This window comes from Eretmochelys imbricata, chromosome 11 (genome assembly GCF_965152235.1).
Source record: "Eretmochelys imbricata isolate rEreImb1 chromosome 11, rEreImb1.hap1, whole genome shotgun sequence".
NCBI classification, from domain to species: domain Eukaryota; kingdom Metazoa; phylum Chordata; order Testudines; family Cheloniidae; genus Eretmochelys; species Eretmochelys imbricata.
The window spans coordinates 8518717-8538601 of record NC_135582.1 but is presented as its reverse complement, the minus strand read 5'-3'; the positions used below and the strand labels follow the sequence as shown (position 1 = coordinate 8538601).

Below are 19885 nucleotides of genomic sequence, written 5' to 3'. Positions count from 1 at the left end.
GCCCCTTACCTGGGGCGGACACCCGGCTCCTGGCCCCGCTCTGCCGCGGCTCGGGGCGGCTCCCCTCCCAGAGGGGCTCCCGGGCATTGGGGTTCCGCTGCGCGCTCCAGCCGCAGGACACTTCCGGCCGCGCGCCACCCCCTCCCGTCACGCTCACGCCGCACAACCGCCCAGGGCGCGGAGGCGGGCCCGCTTCCGGGTCACGTGCCGCGCCCCGGTCAATCGTAATGCAGCTGCTGGAACGGGCGGGGCCTGGCGCGGGCTCGGGAGAACCGCGGAAAGAGGCGAGACGGAGGTGAGGCGGGGAGGGGCGGTGCGGGGATAGGTGGGGGAGGGGCGGTGTTGGGACGGCAGGGGGAAGGGTGGGGGAGGCTGGTGTTGGGATGGCAGGGGGAGGGGTGGTGTTGGGATAGGTGGGGGAGGGGTGGTGTTGGGATGAGAGGGGGAAGGGGAGGTTTGGTGCTGGGATAGGTGAGGGAGGCTGGTGTTGGGATAGGTGGGGGAGGGGTGGTGTTGGGATGGGAGGGGGGAAGGGGAGGTTTGGTGCTGGGATAGGTGAGGGAGGCTGGGGTTGGGATGGCAGGGGGAGGGGTGGTGTTGGGATGGGAGGGGGAAGGGGAGGTTTGGTGCTGGGATAGGTGGGGGAGGGTTGGGAGGGGTGGGGGAGGCTGGTGTTGGGATGGCAGGGGGAGGGGTTGGAGAGGGATGGTGTTGGGATGGGAGGGGGAAGGGGAAGTTTGGTGCTGGGATAGGTGAGGGAGGCTGGTGTTGGGATGGCAGGGGGAGGGGTGGTGTTGGGATAGGTGGGGGAGGGGTGGTGTTGGGATGGGAGGGGGAAGGGGAGGTTTGGTGCTGGGATAGGTGAGGGAGGCTGGGGTTGGGATGGCAGGGGGAGGGGTGGTGTTGGGATAGGTGGGGGAGGGGTGGTGTTGGGATGGGAGGGGGAAGGGGAGGTTTGGTGCTGGGATAGGTGAGGGAGGCTGGGGTTGGGATGGCAGGGGGAGGGGTGGTGTTGGGATAGGTGGGGGAGGGGTGGTGTTGGGATGGGAGGGGGAAGGGGAGGTTTGGTGCTGGGATAGGTGAGGGAGGCTGGGGTTGGGATGGCAGGGGGAGGGGTGGTGTTGGGATAGGTGGGGGAGGGGTGGTGTTGGGATGAGAGGGGGAAGGGGAGGTTTGGTGCTGGGATAGGTGAGGGAGGCTGGGGTTGGGATGGCAGGGGGAGGGGTGGTGTTGGGATGGGAGGGGGAAGGGGAGGTTTGGTGCTGGAATAGGTGGGGGAGGGTTGGGAGGGGTGGGGGAGGCTGGTGTTGGGATGGCAGGGGAGGGGTTGGAGAGGGGTGGTGCTGGAATGACAGGGGCAGGGCTTGTGTTGGGAGGGGGTGTGGAAGGGTTGGTATTGGTATGGGAGGATTGTATAGGGAGGTGGCTGAGGGAGGGCTGCTGTTGGGAAAGGAAGGAGTTGGCAAGAAGAAGGAGGGGAAGGTGGTTTTTGGCTCCATCATGCTAGAGATTAAAATCCAGAGATACTTCACCATCCGAGATCTCAAGGAGTGCAACACAAACGCTCCCTCAGAGGAAGAAAAATGTGCTCGGGAGGGAGGGCAGAGAAAGATGGCAGCAGTACCACTGCTCAGTATAGCAGCCAGCTGCCCATCAGGAATGGACACAGAGGGATCAAACACTCAATAAGCTGTGAGGCCTTGTCTTGGGCCAATGCTGGATGCTGCTGACATGCATTCAGAGTTTCTCTGTCTCTCTCTCTCATACATCGTAAGATGACAATAAAGTATATTTTATTTGAATTGGGGTAGTAAGAGGATAGGGAAGGATGGGTGATGGGATGGGAGGAGATGGTTTTGTTGTGAGAGGACAGAGTTGCTAAAGGTCCAAAGTGCTCTCTCTTTTTAGGAGTGCCATCCTCACCTAATGAATCAGATAAGCAGCCAAAGAGCAGCTTGCAAAGTTTTTCAATGCAGTCTACAACTGCCTGCATATTTAATCTAAAGAAGTAGCCTATGGAGATAGTTGTCAGCATGTCACACTGGCTTAAACAGAGCATCGCCGGCCTTGTGGAGACTTCGGGTATGTCTGCACTCCAGCCGGGATCAAGTCTTCCAGACTGAGTAGACTCAGGCTAGCTGCTAAAAATATTAGTGTGGACGTTGCAGCTTGGGCAGCAGCTTAGGCTCTCAAGCCCACCCAACCGTTGGGGTGCTGGTGACTAGCCCCACTCTTCATCAGAGCTGCAACATCCACACTGCTATTTTTACATGCTAACGTGACCCTTAACCACATCTATCCTCTATTTATTGGACACGGGTGAAGGGGAAATCTACACTTGTAAAGTAATCCAGGCATGTCAAAGAATATTGTTTGATATATTGATTTGAATCAGTATGCGCTGTGACGAGTATAATGTGCATGGTTACCATGGGTATTATAGGGTGTATTTTTGCCTCAGTACTTTGGGAAGGAATTTTACACATCAATTTAGAGGAGAATAAGTTCCTTTGTATTATTATTTGCATTGCACCAACTGTATCCCAGATGCTTTACAGACAGTAAGACAATGAATTCCCTGCCTCAGAGTGGTTAAAATCATAGATAACATTCAAACAGATGGAGGCTTATTTATCTCCAACTGTTCTCTCTTGTCATATGTTTAGATTGTGAGTTCCTTGTGGCAGGGACTGTATTTCTTATAGGTACATACAATATCTAGCACAATGGGAACCTGACTGGGTGCTTTTTGTGCTACAGCAATAATTATTATTAACAATATCCTGTGTGAGTGAGCAGTAAAAGTTTTCTCATTTTTTTTTAATTAAAGGAAGAGTAAGATATATAGACGTTTTATAAATGTAAATAAACTAAAATCTGGGGAGAATGTCAGCGGGTATGAAGGAACTTAGAAAGCATGGTGATGAACATGATAGGTAAGTTAGATTTGCTAGTGGTGAAATGAGTTGACCAAAAGAAGTAGGTTTTAAGTAAGGATTTGAAGGCAAGATTGGGTGGCACATCGGTTCACGGAGGATGTCCCGGGTAGAGGAGGCAAAATGAGAAGAGACAATATATTGAGCCTGATTCTCCACTGCCTTACTCTCCCCACCCAGTGTTGTCATTTACACTTGCAGAAAATGGCATGAAATTTCAGCACCTGTGTGAGTGGAGAATTCTGATTTGGCAATGTTTTACACCCCTTTGGCCCTCACTTTGGACAAGTGCAAATGACTACAGAAGGAGCCAGTAAGTGGAGAATCAAGTCCTTTGGCTTCAATAGGCGTGCCACCCAGTCATACCAGTTCTCAGTTTGGGCCATTGTGTTTAATACAGAACTCCTTGCATGCAGAGTTTAATGATAATGTTCCATGAATGCCCTTCTGTCTCATTCCAGTTTCTCTTCGTTAGCTGGGATCATCTGGAATTATCCCTTATAGTGGAATACTGGCAATACTGAGTATTGTTTGGGTGGATCAATGCTGCATCCTCAGAAAACTTCCTTCCATATTTCCGTTTCTTGCATTAGTTTATTGCTGTCGCTGACATATATTAAAAGCCATTATTAGTTTTTGGTTTGTGGAGCCTGAGATTTTGTACCAGCTCATATGACATTTTGAAGAGAGCATATTCATACCAAGGGCTTCCACCTGGAAAGTTCGGAAACAACTGTCCTTCCAGGTGTTAAATTCTTGAGTGCCACATATAGGTATTGGAGTTTTCCTGACATTCTTGGCTTGGATCTAAACTTCATTCTGAAGCTCCAGCTCAGGCAAAAATTCCATTGATGTCTGTAGGGGTTTGCCAACATAAGGGCTTCAGGATTCATCCCTGTTTGACTTTGAATCACAGATACTTGTTTTACTGATATGAACAAATTTTTGCCACTGTTTCCACTGAAGATTATACAAGTTAGGAAGAATGAGTTTGTAATCATCCTTGCCTTGAGTATCATCAGTGTAGTTATCAGCTAAACAGCAACTGCAAAACCTTTATAATTGAGGAAGTTTGATTTGCAGAGGCTAGTTGTAGTTTGTGGCACCGGCAGTTAGAAAAATAGTGCAAGATTCTTTCCTCTGCTGAGAGCTGCTCAGTGCAAGGGACAGCAGGGTGTGGGAGCCAGTTACAACTCCCTGATTCTCTGCCCTGCACAACTCCAGCCCCAACCCTGGCATAGGGTAGAATGACCATGGGGCTGCTCATGCCCTATGCTAGCTGGCAACAATTCCTAAGGTACTACAGGACATCTGAGAAGTGAAGGAACACAGCTAGCTGTGATCCGTCTACATTCCTAGGATGTCCTCTACACTGGAGTAGGGGTGTGGGTGAGGGGGTGTTGGCTGCACCTTCCCAGAGTTTCCCTCCACTCACAGAGGGTATTCACAACTGGCCATGTGTGGTCAATGTTCTGCGGTACCTGAGTGGCACAAAGGGGTGGATCAGGGGAGAGAATCAAGCCCATCACTTTTTATTTATTAATCTAGCAAAAGTCATAGCCTGATTCTGATCCCATATACAGGATAATTTAATTAACACGGCTGTAAGTCAAGGAAGTTACACTGGTATAGAACTGGTGAGATCAGAATGAGGCGGATTGATAAAGAATACATTGGGATGCCATTTATTTTTTAGCAGAATCACTTTTCACAATAGAACTGTGCTGCATGTGGGTATGAAGCTTTGATGCCCTTTGTTTTCAGAGTATTAGATCTTACATTTAAAAGCACACCTCCCATGTGCACAGTTTATCAGCCAGTTTATTCTCAGATACCCTGACGGAAGAGACACACACACAGTGTGTTCACTCACGCAGACTTTTGTTCTTTCTTACTTTGTTGTTCTCTCAATGTAAAACAACACAAAAATCTGTTTCGTCTTTGTGCATGGAGAAGCATAATAAAGATGGACTACAAGCCGTCAGGAACAGTATTCCTGATAATGTCATGGCAAACCTGGTGGCTGAACTTTGTGACTTTGTCCTCACCCATAATTATTTCACATTTGGGGACAATGTATACCTTCAAATCAGCGGCACTGCTATGGGTACCCGCATGGCCCCACAGTATGCCAACATTTTTATGGCTGACTTAGAACAACGCTTCCTCAGCTCTCGTCCCCTAACGCCCCTACTCTACTTGCGCTATATTGATGACATCTTCATCATCTGGACCCCTGGAAAAGAGGCCCTTGAGGAATTCCACCATGATTTCAACAATTTCCATCCCACCATCAACCTCAGCCTAGACCAGTCCACACAAGAGATCCACTTCCTGGACACTACAGTGCTAATAAGCGATGGTCACATAAACACCACCCTATACCGGAAACCTACTGACCGCTATTCCTACCTACATGCCTCCAGCTTTCACCCAGACCACACCACATGATCCACTGTCTACAGCCAAGCTCTACGATACAACCGCATTTGCTCCAACCCTTCAGACAGAGACCAACACCTACAAGATCTCTATCAAGCATTCGTACAACTACAATACCCACTTGCTGAAGTGAAGAAACAAATTGACAGAGCCAGAAGAGTACCCAGAAGTCACCTACTACAGGACAGGCCCAACAAAGATAACAACAAAACGCCTCTAGCCATCACCTTCAGCCCCCAACTAAAACCTCTCCAACGCATCATCAAGGATCTACAACCTATCCTGAAGGATGACCCATCACTCTCACAGATCTTGGGAGACAGACCAATCCTTGCTATATAGACAGCCCCCCAAATACTCACGAGCATCCATACACCACACAACAAAAACACTAACCCAGGAACCTATCCTTGCAACAAAGCCCGTTGCCAACTGTGTGCACATATCTATTCAGAGGACACCATCATAGAGTCTCTCCGTTCTCCTGCTGGTAATAGCTCATCTTAAGTGATCACTCTCCTTACAGTGTATATGATAACACCCATTTTTTCATGTTCTGTGTGTATATAAAACTCCTCACTGTATTTTCCACTGAATGCATCCAATGAAGTGAGCTATAGCTCACAAAAGCTTATGCTCAAATAAATTGGTTAGTCTCTAAGGTGCCACTAGTACTCCTTTTCTTTTTACCAACCACACTGTAAAGATGATTTTGGACCTTTAAAAGGTTGGGATTGGCTCTGTCATGCTCTACGAACTTCAGGATTCAAAAAACCCAGGAGGAGTAAACTGCAATAGTGGCTACATGTGGAAAACAACTCATAGTATATGAAATATAACTGTTTTTGGCCTCTGAGGAGTTAATGGCCGTTTGATTTCCTCAGCCATTTCCTCTTTGCTACAGACAGCAGAAGACATCACAGTGAAACAGACTTTCAACGGAAAATCAGCTTCAGCTAAAGTGGAGATTTGTGACAGGATAAAACCCCAAGGTAATTTGTAAAAAGAAGATTCTTAATGACCTCTCCCAGCTTGTGAGGCAAGGGATTTCACATTCCAAGTGGTTTAAGAGTCTTGCACCTGCAGGACAGCGTAGTAATCAGTAGCATGATAAATTTAGGGCTGGATCTTGCAACCTCACATGAGCTATCTTTACTCATGCTTGCAGTCCCACTGAGCCTGATCCTAACCCCCTTACTCAGGGCCTGATCCTGATCCCATTGAAACCAAATATCGTTTTGCTATCGATTTCCATGAAAATGGGGCTTGCTTAGGAAAAACTCCTATAGAAGGCAGGGAGAATTTTTCCTCAGTAACAGTGGACAGACAATATTGAGAATGTGGCTTACTGAGTTAATTGGTACGATTCAGTTGAGTAAGGGTTGTAGGATGGAGATTTGAACCAGTATGGAAAATGTTGCATGCTGGGAGAGGATCAAATCTCAATTGTGTCACTTATTCAGAAGTCTCCACAATAAGGAACTCAAATTAAATTTTCCAGATCACATTATTGATATATGTATCAGTTAATAACATGAGTAACTGGATGTGATAGCAACCAGACATCTAATATGAGGTGATGAATATTTCAAAATGAAGCCTTGTCAATGCAAAATACATTAAGAAATCTCAGAGTATCTTTTTCTGTATATATAGTGTCTAATTAAACTGATTTATTCTCTTACAAAGAGACAACGTCAATATCCTCTTCTAGAAATAAAAACCATAGCTTGTTATGCATTAAAAAGAGACCTGCATATTTGGCTTTAATGTCATTATTTATGTTTAATGCAGGTTTCTCTTTTTAATTTTATAAACAGGTATTGCAAATATTGTGAGGCACGGAGACCTTTTATCCAATTAAACCTAGTAGGACTTTTTTCCAAGCACTGTATTTTACACAAGATAGATTTTTGGATCTAAATTTAGTTAGTTTCTTTCATTGTATTAGTCACGTCTCATTACAATACTTCACAGAGTTACTCTGACAGTGGCTGAAAGCCTGTGTGATGTATACAACTCTTTTTAAAAGTCAAAAGAAAGCAATAGCTTTCACTGCACCTGCAACAATAACACTCTGGGCTATGATATTATTAAATCTCCCAGTCTAAGGATTGGTCAATACTTGACTGGGGAAGCTCCCCTGAAAACCCAGATGCTGCAGGAAGTGATTGTGGTGATTAAGTAAATGATGTGCTTTTCTCTAAGTCATTTCTGAATCATTGTCCCAACAAGGTTTCAAGAAAGCACCATACTCCCAACTATGCAGCCTTCTGCATGAGCTATGAATCCAAGTACCAGTAAGCTGTAGTCCTTAAATATCCTATGGCACTTTTTCCAAGAGTAAAAGTGTTAACCCATGTGAATTGAGCAAATTCAAGTTTGTATTGTTATATTTTGCATACTTAAATTCTTCCTGTAAATTCGCTTTGGTGTAGATTCTTCCCCTCATAAGCTTGTGTAATGTGTTGTGCACTGTTAATCAGCAGTTGCATTTCACCCCAGAGGTGACAGCCCTTCAGCAGTGGGTAAAGTAGTTCCTTTCTGTAGTTTTTCCAATTAGTAAAGTTGATAAAGGGATTCAAGTAGCCGAAAGGTGCTACATAAATATAGTACCATTGTGACATGATTTCTATTCATCTTAGATCATTCAGTTGTTCAAAGTAGTACTGGAGAAACAACCTGCATGGTAATCTTCTGGACTTCAGAACATCTTTACTACAGAGGGGGCATTTACCAGTAATGCTGTTCAGTGTTCATATGTTCATTTACACAGTATTCTTCTATAGAAACAACATGTTTCTTTTGGTGGGGAAGCCAATATACTAACAAACAACTTCTCATTTCCCTTTGACTAAAATGATTAAAAAGTATGATATACTTTAGGTTTGATGATTATGAAAAATGATTTAAAAATGAATGTACCTTGTACCACAACAGTATAGTATAACAGCTCCTCTAATGTCCCTATATTCTCAATCAACTGTAGCCTACAGTTAAAGGCTTGTCAAAAGGAGTTGAAATTAACTTTTCATGACAACCCTAACTGCTAGAAGCTAATTATGTGAGTATAAATTACTAGTGCTCGTCCTGCTTATACAGGCCTTATTCATCCTATTAATTAGCTCAGATAATGACTGAATACTTAAGTGCCTATAGAAACAAAATATATATCTTCTAAGTGACATCCCTTATTTTCTGCTTTATTCCTCTGATGTATGTCCTGCTGCTATATTGAGATGCCATTAAAACTCAGGGATGATATTCCTTTAAAAAAGCATGGAATGGATTATTGAACTTCTATGTAACAGTCCTCAGCCTCCATGTGGCATGGAAATAAAAAATAATTTGAGTACAGTAGGACTCTCTCTCTCTCTTTCCAGTCCTGAACTTTAATGCTTTCCAGATTTCTGTGACGGATTTCTTTCTTTTTTTTTTTTTTTTTGCATAAACATAAAAATGTAAAGCACAAAAGCATAAAATTCTACATTAAAATACTATTGAAGGAGGAACAATTAACAAGAGCCAAGAAATTCTCAGTAAGGACTTATTAAACCATAAATGATTCTTAGCCCAGGGCTAGCGCATAATGTTACACACAACATAGAATGTGATTCTTAGGCACCAAAGGAGGAATCAAGAACCTTCATTCTAAATAATATGTCTGTATTTTGCATTGAATAGGGTTCCATATTTGATTTGGTGAGGGCAGTAAGTTTTATTAGGAAACAAATTAATACCCAAGTTAACTAGAACAGAAATATGCTGACAAGTTATTTCAAACAACACTTTAAATTGAAGTAGAGGTGCCCAATCTTTGCAAACCTGAGGACTGCTGATGGGGTTCACCTAACTTGTATGCACTGTACTGTGTAGGGCCAGTTCTTTAGCTGGTGTAATTCAGCATAGCATCATTGACTTCAGTGGAGCTACATTGATTTACAGCAGCTGAGGATCTGACTTTATATGTTAACAATTTTTTTCAAAAATAAATGCCAGTAAACCTAAATTTGTCTGATTTGTAGAACAACAGATCTGGCCTTGCAGATTTTGTCCTATCCCTGGGATTAACATTTTAGGACTGCCCAGCATTCCTGGGCGTCTTTGGCCATTCTTTGATCAACCCAAGTTTAAAGTCTTGATGCTAACCCTGGGCCAGAATCCAATCTCAGTTTTAGCCCATTGACATTACTCCAGATTTACACAAGTATAACCGAGGCCAGAATCTGTCCCCATGTATCTGTACTGAAGACTGCCAACAAATTCCTTTAAGGGGGTGCTGTCCGTTCACCAAATGGAAAAAAATGTGCCCAAGACACGTCTGTACCTGTTAAGAGGCTTGAGAACTATGATTTTACTTTAATCGTACAATAACCTTTGTACAACTTTGGGATCATGTTTATTAGGTAGCTTTACACAAGCTTTTAGGGGACAATTAATCAAAATTTTACATTTCTGATTGTAAACTGCTCAAATCTATTCAGACCTGAAATTCATCCTCAAACCAGATTTTGTGAAGGACAACACTGGAAACTTTGGCTTCATTTTTCTGATCAGACTATTAATACCAGAACATTAATGCATCTGAACTGTCACATATAGCTACATTCCTTTCATAATCCAAAGCCAAGCATCTGAACACACAAGACCTGTCTTTCTGCTGCCTTGCATCTTTTGTAGTCTTTTATATCTGTAGAAAGTGGGTGTAAAATGCTACCAAATCAAAATTACACTTTGTACTGGTGAAAATGACATAGAAAATGCAAGACAGTTGGGAATTGGGGCCATAATGTATGCATGAAGCTCTACAGACTGATCCAAAGTTCATTAAAATCAGGCCAGAAAATGCAAATGTAGTCCAGAAGGGGTTAATTAATGTGCAGCATCCAAACACTTCCAGATTAGTGAGTGTGCTAGATTTTCAGTCAGTTTTACTTGCTGTAATCTGTGTTTACACCTCATTCTGATGTGCTGGTATCTTCTGACAATCAAATCGGCATTACTTTTCCGATCAAAAATGAGTGAAAGCGTACCTCTCTTCAAAAGTGGAATAATGGCTCAGGAAGGAGAATCTAGAGGTCTTCAACACTAGCTGATAAAGCTGAACCCAGCACAGTAGTGACCAAAAATCATTACCAATAGATGTTTGGTGGCACATAGCAAATGCTGGTCTCGGGCTGCTTCCCATGGAAGCTTAGTGGGGATATGATTAGGGGCAGATATTCCAGGCATACTGGATGGCTCAGAAGCACGTACATAGTTGGGAAATGGCAAAAGAGGCAGATAGGTAGACCCATATTTTAAAAGATGGATTTTTTCTTTATATGTGTATTAACCCCCGAAGTTACTCCCTTGTAAATTCAGAAAGGGTCTTTAAATAAAACAAGCCTGAGAGCTTATTGTAGAGTGGAGGCAGCTGTCACTTCCCTGCAAAGTGTGTCCTCACATGCACTTTGGAAACCAAATTTTTGCCAATGTGGCATAAGACATGCAGGCAGATGCTAAATGCATCCATGCAAACCCACCTTTTTCACTTTGCAGAGCCTAAACCATGTCCGTCTCCCCAACTTGATGCAATCCCACCTTTTTAAATTTCTCTTTGCAGAGCCTAAGCAGTATGACCACTTGCTGCTGCATCTCTCTTTTGATTAGCTCGTGAAGAATGCTTTGCTTGAATCAGCTAGGGATCATCAGAGTCCTCCAGACAAAAGACTCAGCAGTGATTGTGGTTTACTTAAAACTTCTCAGGGGATTTTTTGCAGAGGTTTCAATTCAGCAGGAAATTGATATAAATTCAGTTGAATTTTTTTAAAAATGAGTTTGTATTTTATTCATCTGTGGCTGATATTAGCATAGATGGGCCTGAGCTATCATGTTCCAGTATGATCTTTCTTATATTGTGGCGGGAAGGGGTGCAGACCCAGTGTTTTGGTTCTGCCCATTACAAAAATAGGGTCCATTTGGAAAATGCAAACTTCCGTAAAGATCAGGGCTGTTCAGATTTGAGAGTATGCCTCACACTCATCTTAGCTATTTAGTTGACATTGAGTTGATATTTACAATTCTTTCCAGAATGCTTTGTTCAGGGAGACTCCTAGTTCTTACTAACTTCTTCACTATATGAATAAATCATATTCAAGTTCTCACACTCTGTGCTTTCAAGCATCATCTTGCTGCAAACTTTGTTTAAAAAAAATAAAAGGCCAATACGCTACATTGCATGAAAGTTAAAAGTAAAAGCATAACATTTTGGAAGAAACAGAAAAGTAAAACATTTTGGAAGAAACAAAAGTAAAACAATAACATTTTGGAAGAAACAGAAAAACCTTAGGATTTGAAAACTGAAATATGGAGAATTTTTTGGCAATGGAAATAAAAAGTTTGAGCCTCTTGTCTATAGCTGGGACTCTTTTCTGCATCCCCAAAAATCATCTGTATACATTAAAATATAAACATTTTATAAATTCTTGAATCTGTATTGGTCATGCATTCTTATTACAATTCCAGCATGCGTATCCTGACACAACCTCAGTTATGCTACTGTGTTTTGGTTAAATGAGAATGAGATTTATTTCCTAGCTGTGGGAAACAAACTCTCCTCTACCTCCAGAGCTTGCCAAATTGATTTAAAGCTGTCTGCATTCTCATGCGGTTATTGCACATGCAACAAGTTCACTGTACCTCATGATTGAACTGTTGATCCTTGAGACAGCTATCACATGGCACAGGTGAACTTTCTTGTAATTACTGGGTCTTGTTTCCCCGTAGCAGGTATAAATTAAAAGGAATGTGTCCTGTCAGTTCACAGAAGCTCCAAGTGTAAAAACAAGTAGATGTGATTGATGTGTTTTTGCCCTTAATTGCTGTACCTACAACCTACCGCATCAGTTTCACCAATTTCTTTCTTCCTCCTCCAGTAGAGAAATCCCCAAGCTGCAGAATAAGCTCTTTCCTTCACCTCCTCAGCTCACCTCCTCTTGCGAGAGCTGATAGCAAGAAGGCCAAGCAAAGGCAATTGTAATAAATCGTTGGCTGTAAAGACTTCAGTCATAAGCAGGCACCACATGGCCTCATGGGCATCAAGGTCACAAACTGGGGATGGGGGTGGGCAGGACAATAGACAGTGTGAGATTTCTCTCCAAGAGACCGTCCCCTTACCACCTGAGCTAAAAATATGCCTCTACTGGCTGTAGGGTTAATAGTAAGGCTTATTATTTACAGACCGGCCACTAGAGGGTGCAACACATTTCATGCAGTAAAGGGCCATGCAGTGCTTCAAGTGGGGGGTGCGGGGAGAGAGGGAAGGGAAAGTGCTGCAAGGGGTCAGAGACCCAGCAAAAAAAATTTACTGGGAGCCAGGTTGCTAAGGGGCACACTTTAAGCACTGTCTTACTGAAGCTGCTGCTCCCAGATTATGACAGACTCTCACTTTTTTCAGACCGGCACCGGACCATGCTGCACAAATACACCAACCTGAACATTACAGACTAATTCATATCTGTCCCTTCTTTTCTATCTACATAACCCCACCTCGCCAAGGAGAATTCCAACAACCATGCTGCTCTTCCCCTGCAGATTTGGAGGGGTAGCTCCCAGATCACAGTCATGCTCTGCTACAGCTACTAAAGTTGATGTGAAATGCATTCTCCCAGACCCATGAGGTGCTCCCAGCTGGACAGCAAGACGTATGAGGTGACACCGTCCCTCTGGCTACTACTATGCAATATGGACCAGTCCATCAGTGAAGTGGTTATGGGCTGGGTTCTGGTTCAAACCTAGCCTAGGACAGTAGTGGCTGGAAGTTTGTTACCATCACAAAAACTACAAATGCAACTGACACCTTAGCAGTCTCAGCAGAGGCAAAGGATTGAATGGGCTCTGGAAACTGAGCAACGCTCTCTGCTCTCAGGTCAGAATTAAAGCATATTGGCATGGCATAGTGGGGGAAGTTTACACTGCTACTGCCTGTTCTGTGGATAAATATAGGCCTTCAGTTTCCAAGCACTGCCACCTGTAACCAAAACTCAATATACTTCAAATTACCTAACAAAATGCAGCAGCTGTTTAACAGTGGGCAAAAACACTCTGCTATACCTCTCTAGAAAAGGAAGTAAGGACTAACTTCTTCAGCTGAGGCATTTTGTGGAGGCAGGACGATAATTATGCAAGTTGGAATTTGCCCAGGACACCATGGCTAACTACCCTGTACCTGCAAAAAGTATGATGGGATCTCTGATGAACCTCAGAGTGGTCAGTTTTGCATCTCCTCTGAATATATGAGCAATTCCCAGTGGATTAGAGCAAAGCCAGAAAGGTGCATTGCACATCTTTTTATAACAGAGCACTGCTTCCATTTTCTGGCAGGTGCTGCCCACGCCTAGCTCAATGAGCACTTTTTCTACAACGAATGCTAGCCTCACCTTGCTGACTGATTAGCCTGAGTGGGCAGGATGCCCACTCTTTCCTATGGAATAGCTATGAAGCAACAGGAAGCACTCTCTTCCTTCCATGGTCTCAGCTTGCTGCCTCCACAGCAACCCCTGCCTTTGCTGGCAAGATATCCCAACCAAATTCCAGTGCAAGCAATTACACTCTGCCTGCCTGAAAATTCCTTTGTGGTTTCAGATGGATAGAGTCATCTTACTACTTCCCTCTCATGAGCTGTTGTGTAGTGCTGTTAAACAACTGCCATTTTTCATCCGAGCAGTGGATGCATTTCAATTGCGGGAGAAGTGATCACGTATAATTTTTTTACATTGGTGATGATTATGGCACATAAGCATGCTGGGCACTTATATTAGTTAGTTTGTAAAGTGCTATGGCACCTTTTGGCTTGGAAGGAGCTATGTTAATGCAAGATATTTTCTTAATTTTCATTACTAACACGATATGTGCTTACAATTTTTGTTTTTTTTTTTAAATCCCAATTGTGACACTTGTACATCTCTGGCCCCTATAGCTATGGACATTTTCCCTTACTGACTAAGAGAAAATGGAGTCTTCACCCACCCTTTTACAAACTCTAAACATTGCTATTAGGTGAGAAACATGCATGTTCCTTACGCAGGACAATTCTTAGCACCATGCTGCAGGAGGCAGTATAGAGGCAGCGTAGTCTAATAGACTGAACACCAGACTAGGAGCCTGCAATATTCATTCTGGTTCTGACAATGACTCCCTCTGTGGCCTCACTTAGCATTCAACAACTCAGCTTCCCCATCTGTAAAATGAGGATAGTGTTTACCTTTCTATTTCACAGGGTGTTGTCCCAATTATTTAATATTTGTACAGCACTTCTAAGATATAAAATGCTAAGTATTATTACAATAGGCACATACATATGGCAAAGAGGGCATTACTGTGTTTGCCATTAGCATCTTCTCTATATCGAGACTCATGGTCACATTCTGCTCTGGATGTACACCTGTATAACCAAGAGCAGAATTTGCCAGCTGTTCCTGTAAGGCTCATTTGCATTAACATAAGAACGTAAGAATGGCCCTACTGGGTCAGACCAAAGGTCCGTCTAGCCCAGTATCCTGTCTTCCGAAAATGGCCAGTGCCAGGTGCCCCAGAGGGAATGAACAGAACAGGTAATGATCAAGTGATCCATTTGCTCATTCCCAGCTTCTGGCAAACAGAGGCTAGGGACACCATTCCTGCCCATCCTGGCTAATACCCATTGATGGACCTAGCCTCCATTGTAAGGGAGCTTTTTTGTTTCCTGCTTCATTTGTATTGATTTACATCAAATCATAGACATGCATGGTGCCTAGAGGTGCATAAAAACACACGGCCCTTCCCTGTGAAGATTACAATAAAAAATGAATAAATGCACAGTAGAAAGAACAGCGGATGCCAATTAGCAAGGGAATCCAGGCCAGGGAGTATGCTTTTCCAAAGACCTGATTGAACATGCATTAGTAACTCATCATCTGTAACTGGACAGAGTTAAGTTTTTTTTTTTTTAAGAAGTAGATAGCAATGCCTGGTGGATAAGCACAGAAACGCCTTATAGGAGAAATGCATTTTAAGGAGGGATTTGAATGAAGACAGAAAGGTGTATTTGTTCAGAAAGACTTCTTCCATAAAGATTTACACCAGATAAAATAACTCAGACTCTTTTACACCAAACGTTACTTCCTGAGGAATGAGAGTATAAGAAATAAAGCAGCTTTTCCTAGAGTATATTTTTATTATTATTATTAAAGAGTGCCCTTACACACAGCACCTGGAGTGACATTAGCAAACTCTGGCTGCACTTTCATTACAGGATTACCTTCAGAAAATCCCCTGCCATTATCAGACACGCTGACAAAACCAGAAATGTGTGCTTCGTCCAAAGAGGAAAAATGTAATTAGCTCCCATCCATCTAAGTAAGGAGGTGAACTTCATAACTGAGAGCTTTTGTAGCTTTCCACTGTGTGTTAACTGTCTGCCTGCATTGAAACTGAGCCAGGGATGAATCCAGTATCAGTTGTGCTTAAGCAGGAGTTTCAGCTGAAACTTACATCCATCTCAATCAATTAACAAAAGAGTTTCCCTGAAGATAAAGTAATTGTTTCAACTTGTATTTCTGTGACTGTGTTCAGTTTGGTAATTTATACCTAAATCGTAATAAGATTTACACTGCTACTTCAATTAAGATTCTTCTCAACGACTCTTAATTTTTGGACTAGCTCAGGATGTGCAGTAATTTATACCTGATCCTGGTCCAAGTGGCATCAATGAGAGCTTTGCCATAAATTTCAATGGGAATAAGCTCTAGCCTTGCTCACCTTCTCTCCTCACTGCTCAGCCTCTATTATCAACAGTACATAAGGCCCAAACTACCAAACCCATTGAAGCTGACGAGATTATTCATACAAGTAAAAGGTTTGCAGAATCAATCCATAGTCTGACCCTGCAGACCATGCACATGCAAGATTTCCATTTATTTCAATGGGAGCTGTGCACTCATAATTACCGCAGTTGTGTGTGGAAAGCAGGTACATGCACATGAATATGTCTAAACAAAGGGTATGCTGCAGATTTTGTTTTCTCACTGCGTGATATTGAATGGAAGAGTAATTTTATTAACTAAAAGTCTAGGGTGGGATTTTCAAAAGCAGTTAGCATTGGCCTAATTACTCCCACTGACCGCAGATTCAGGGAACAGATTTAGGCCAATATTTGAAAATCCCATCCCAAATTACTACACAAGGGTTTTATTCTAACCCCAATCTTTATGCAAGCTTCCCATCACCAGTGGGAAATCCACTGTTGGTAGAGGAGCCTAAAGGAGCCTAGCTTTGTAATGTTCACCCACAGGCAATAATAAAAATGTTATTGGCTCTTGCCCAGAATGGGTTAACGCCCATGGTCTACGTGATGCTGGAGCTCTTGGCCTCCAGTAGAAACCAACAGAGATCAGTGAGAACCGACTGAAGATTTGTAATGCAAACTCTTAATCCGGCAATTAAATTTAATCAGTTATCTTATTCCTCAGTTATCGGAAGAAATTGAATTTGTTATTATGACTCTTTATATGCTAAAACATAGGTCAAGCAGCCGGAGCACAGACCTAGAAGCCAGGAACTGAAATCCAATATTAGCACTGCTGATTATTTACACCGTGGGCATGTCTACGATTGAAATGCTACAGCTGTAGCGTTTCAGTATAGACACTCCCTATGCTGATGGGAGGCATTCAGGTAGGTGAACCTTCCGTCGACCTAGCACTGTCTACACCAGGGGTTAGCTCGGCTTAACTACGTCATTTAGAAGTGTAGATTTTTCATGCCCGAGTGATGTAGATAGGTTGACCTAACTTTTTAGAGTATACCAGGCCTGTCACTTAACCTCTCAGTTTATCCATCTATAGGAAGGGGATAATATTTTTTTACCTAATCCTCAGGGATCTTGTGAGGATTCATGAATTAATGGTTTACTGGAATGGAATGGGTTACCTGGAGGAGGTGGTGGAATGGGTTACCTAGGGACATGGTGGAATCTCCATCCTTAGAGGTTTTTAAGGCCAGACTTGACAAAGCCCTGCTGGGATGATTTAGTTGGGGTTGGTCCTGCTTTGAGCAGGGGGTTGGACTAGATGACCTCCTGAGGTCTCTTCCAACCCTAGTATTGTATGATTCTATGGTTGTAGAGCACTATGGAGAAATAAAGCTCTCTATAACTACTTAGTATTATTACTAATAATAGACTTGCCACCTTTCTAATTGCTGGTAACTGGACCCCTGAGGCCTGCCCCTGCTCCACCTCTTCCCCGAGGCCCCGCCCCCTTCTCTACCTCTTCCCTCGAGACTCCACCCCCATTGCATGCACTCCTCCCCTTGTCGATTGCTGGATCATCTCAAGGAGCCTGCCTGCAGTTAGGAGGCAGCCTCGGCTGAGCAGGGGCTAGGGCAGGTTAATAAACCGGGATCTCATAATGCCCTGCAGTCACCTGACTTTTGATTCAAGTTCCATTTTGGGTGGTCAGGTCCCCTTTTCGACCAGACTTTCCAGTCAAAAACTGGGCACCTGGCAACCCTAAATGGCACCCGGACAGAGAAGCCAAAACCCGGACTGTCTCAGTAAAACCCAGACAGGTGGCAACCATAACTAATAGACATATCTCCATATCTGCCATGGCTAAACATAAAGAAATATATTAACACTACTAATAGTGTTATTGGATGTATAGAATGTGTCTCGGTTTATTGCTATGACGACTGTCTTCCCTTAAACATTCCTTGATACTGCCAGAATATCTGCTAATTCAGAGAGAAAGGTTAATTAAACGCATCCACCTATTAAAGCAAGGTGCAAACACTGCTCTGTGGCCCAAAGCTAGTCTTCTAAACTGTCATTGTTGAAACCCAGCCATAGTTGGAAACAGAAGCTAGTCCTTAAGCAAAATAGTTTCCGATGAAACTCATTTCTGCAACAAACACAAAAGGCTTTCCCCTAAGATTAATAGTTTCATCTTGTATTTGTCTAACTGAACCCAGTTTCTGCAAGAAACATTCCTATTGGTATTTGTATGTTGAAAGAGCCAAGATATTTTAAAAACTTTCCTTATGGTGCTATGATTAGCACACGAAGATGGAATGCTGGGGGAAATTTTTACCTTGCCTACCTTCCAAACACCACGTTAGATAATTAATATAATTTAAGATAATGAGATAATTCATTTTTCAACATCTATTCTGTTTGTTTAGTTTGTGCCTTTTATTCAACTTGCACAATGAAAACAGACCAGTCAATTCACTTTCATTTATTCTCTGTTTCTTCTCAATTTCAAAAAGAAAAGGAAGACTTGTGGCACCTTGGAGACTAAAACAAATTTATTTGAGCATAAGCTTTCGTGTGGCTGATGTTATTAGGCGATGTGTCCCCATCATCACAGGGCCTAATAACATCAGCCACTCTATCGGAGGCTCGTTCACCTGCACATCCACCAATGTGATTTATGCCATCATGTGCCAGCAATGCCCCTCTGCCATGTACATTGGTCAAAGTGGACAGTCTCTACGTAAAAGAATAAATGGACACAAATCAGATGTCAAGAATTATAACATTCATAAACCAGTCGGAGAACACTTCAATCTCTCTGGTCACGCAATCACAGACATGAAGGTCGCTATCTTAAAACAAAAAAACTTCAAATCCAGACTCCAGCGAGAAACTGCTGAATTGGAATTCATTTGCAAATTGGATACTATTAATTTAGGCTTAAATAGAGACTGGGAGTGGCTAAGTCATTATGCAAGGTAGCCTATTTCCTCTTGTTTTTTCCTACCCCCCCCCCCCAGATGTTCTGGTTTAACTTGGATTTAAACTTGGAGAGTGGTCAGTTTGGACGAGCTATTACCAGCAGGAGAGTGAGTCTGTGTGTGTATGGGGGTGGGTTTTTGGAGGGGGGTGAGGGAGTGAGAGAACCTGGATTTGTGCAGGAAATGGCCTAACTTCATTATCATGCACATTGTGTAAAGAGTTGTCACTTTGGATGGGCTATCACCAGCAGGAGAGTGAATTTGTGTGGGGGGGTGGAGGGTGAGAAAACCTGGATTTGTGCTGGAAATGGCCTAACCTGACGATTACTTTAGATAAGCTATTACCAGCAGGACAGTGGGGTGGGAGGAGGTATTGTTTCATATTCTCTGTGTATATATAAAGTCTGCTGCAGTTTCCACGGTATGCATCTGATGAAGTGAGCTGTAGCTCACGAAAGCTCATGCTCAAATAAATTGGTTAGTCTCTAAGGTGCCACAAGTACTCCTTTTCTTTTTGCGAATACAGACTAACACGGCTGTTACTCTGAAACCTAACAATGCAGTGTTGCATTTGCATTCTTAATTCTGCAGGGAGAGTTCAAGGACCCTTTCTACAAGCCTTGCACGATGAATACTTTGGCTTACCTTCTCTGAGCAAAGATGTGGCTGTACCTCAGTTTCTTGCTCACTCTCTGACAGGGGAAAAGGGGTCTCTTTTATATCCTTTTCCCCACGTGCACTGCTGGCATGTC

General features: G+C 43.1%; 1 protein-coding gene and 1 long non-coding RNA gene across 4 annotated transcripts in view; one reads left to right on the top strand and one right to left on the bottom strand.

Annotated features, from left to right (window-relative positions):
* Positions 1 to 19885, bottom strand: part of RALB (RAS like proto-oncogene B) — a 79695-nt gene that overhangs the window by 52681 nt on the left and 7129 nt on the right. Inside the window, exon 1 of one of the 3 annotated variants that reach the window (XM_077830513.1) lies at positions 10 to 165. The exons of 1 other annotated variant lie outside the window; for it this stretch is intronic. The gene's annotated coding sequence lies outside the window, so the exon portion shown is untranslated. Of the gene's footprint in view, positions 1 to 9; positions 166 to 19885 lie in introns of those variants that run through there. One more of the 3 variants, XM_077830511.1, reaches the window with a different exon arrangement.
* Positions 237 to 15563, top strand: LOC144272456 (uncharacterized). The gene is made up of 2 exons (XR_013347563.1): positions 237 to 295; positions 12817 to 15563. It is a non-coding gene; the product is annotated as an uncharacterized LOC144272456 (long non-coding RNA).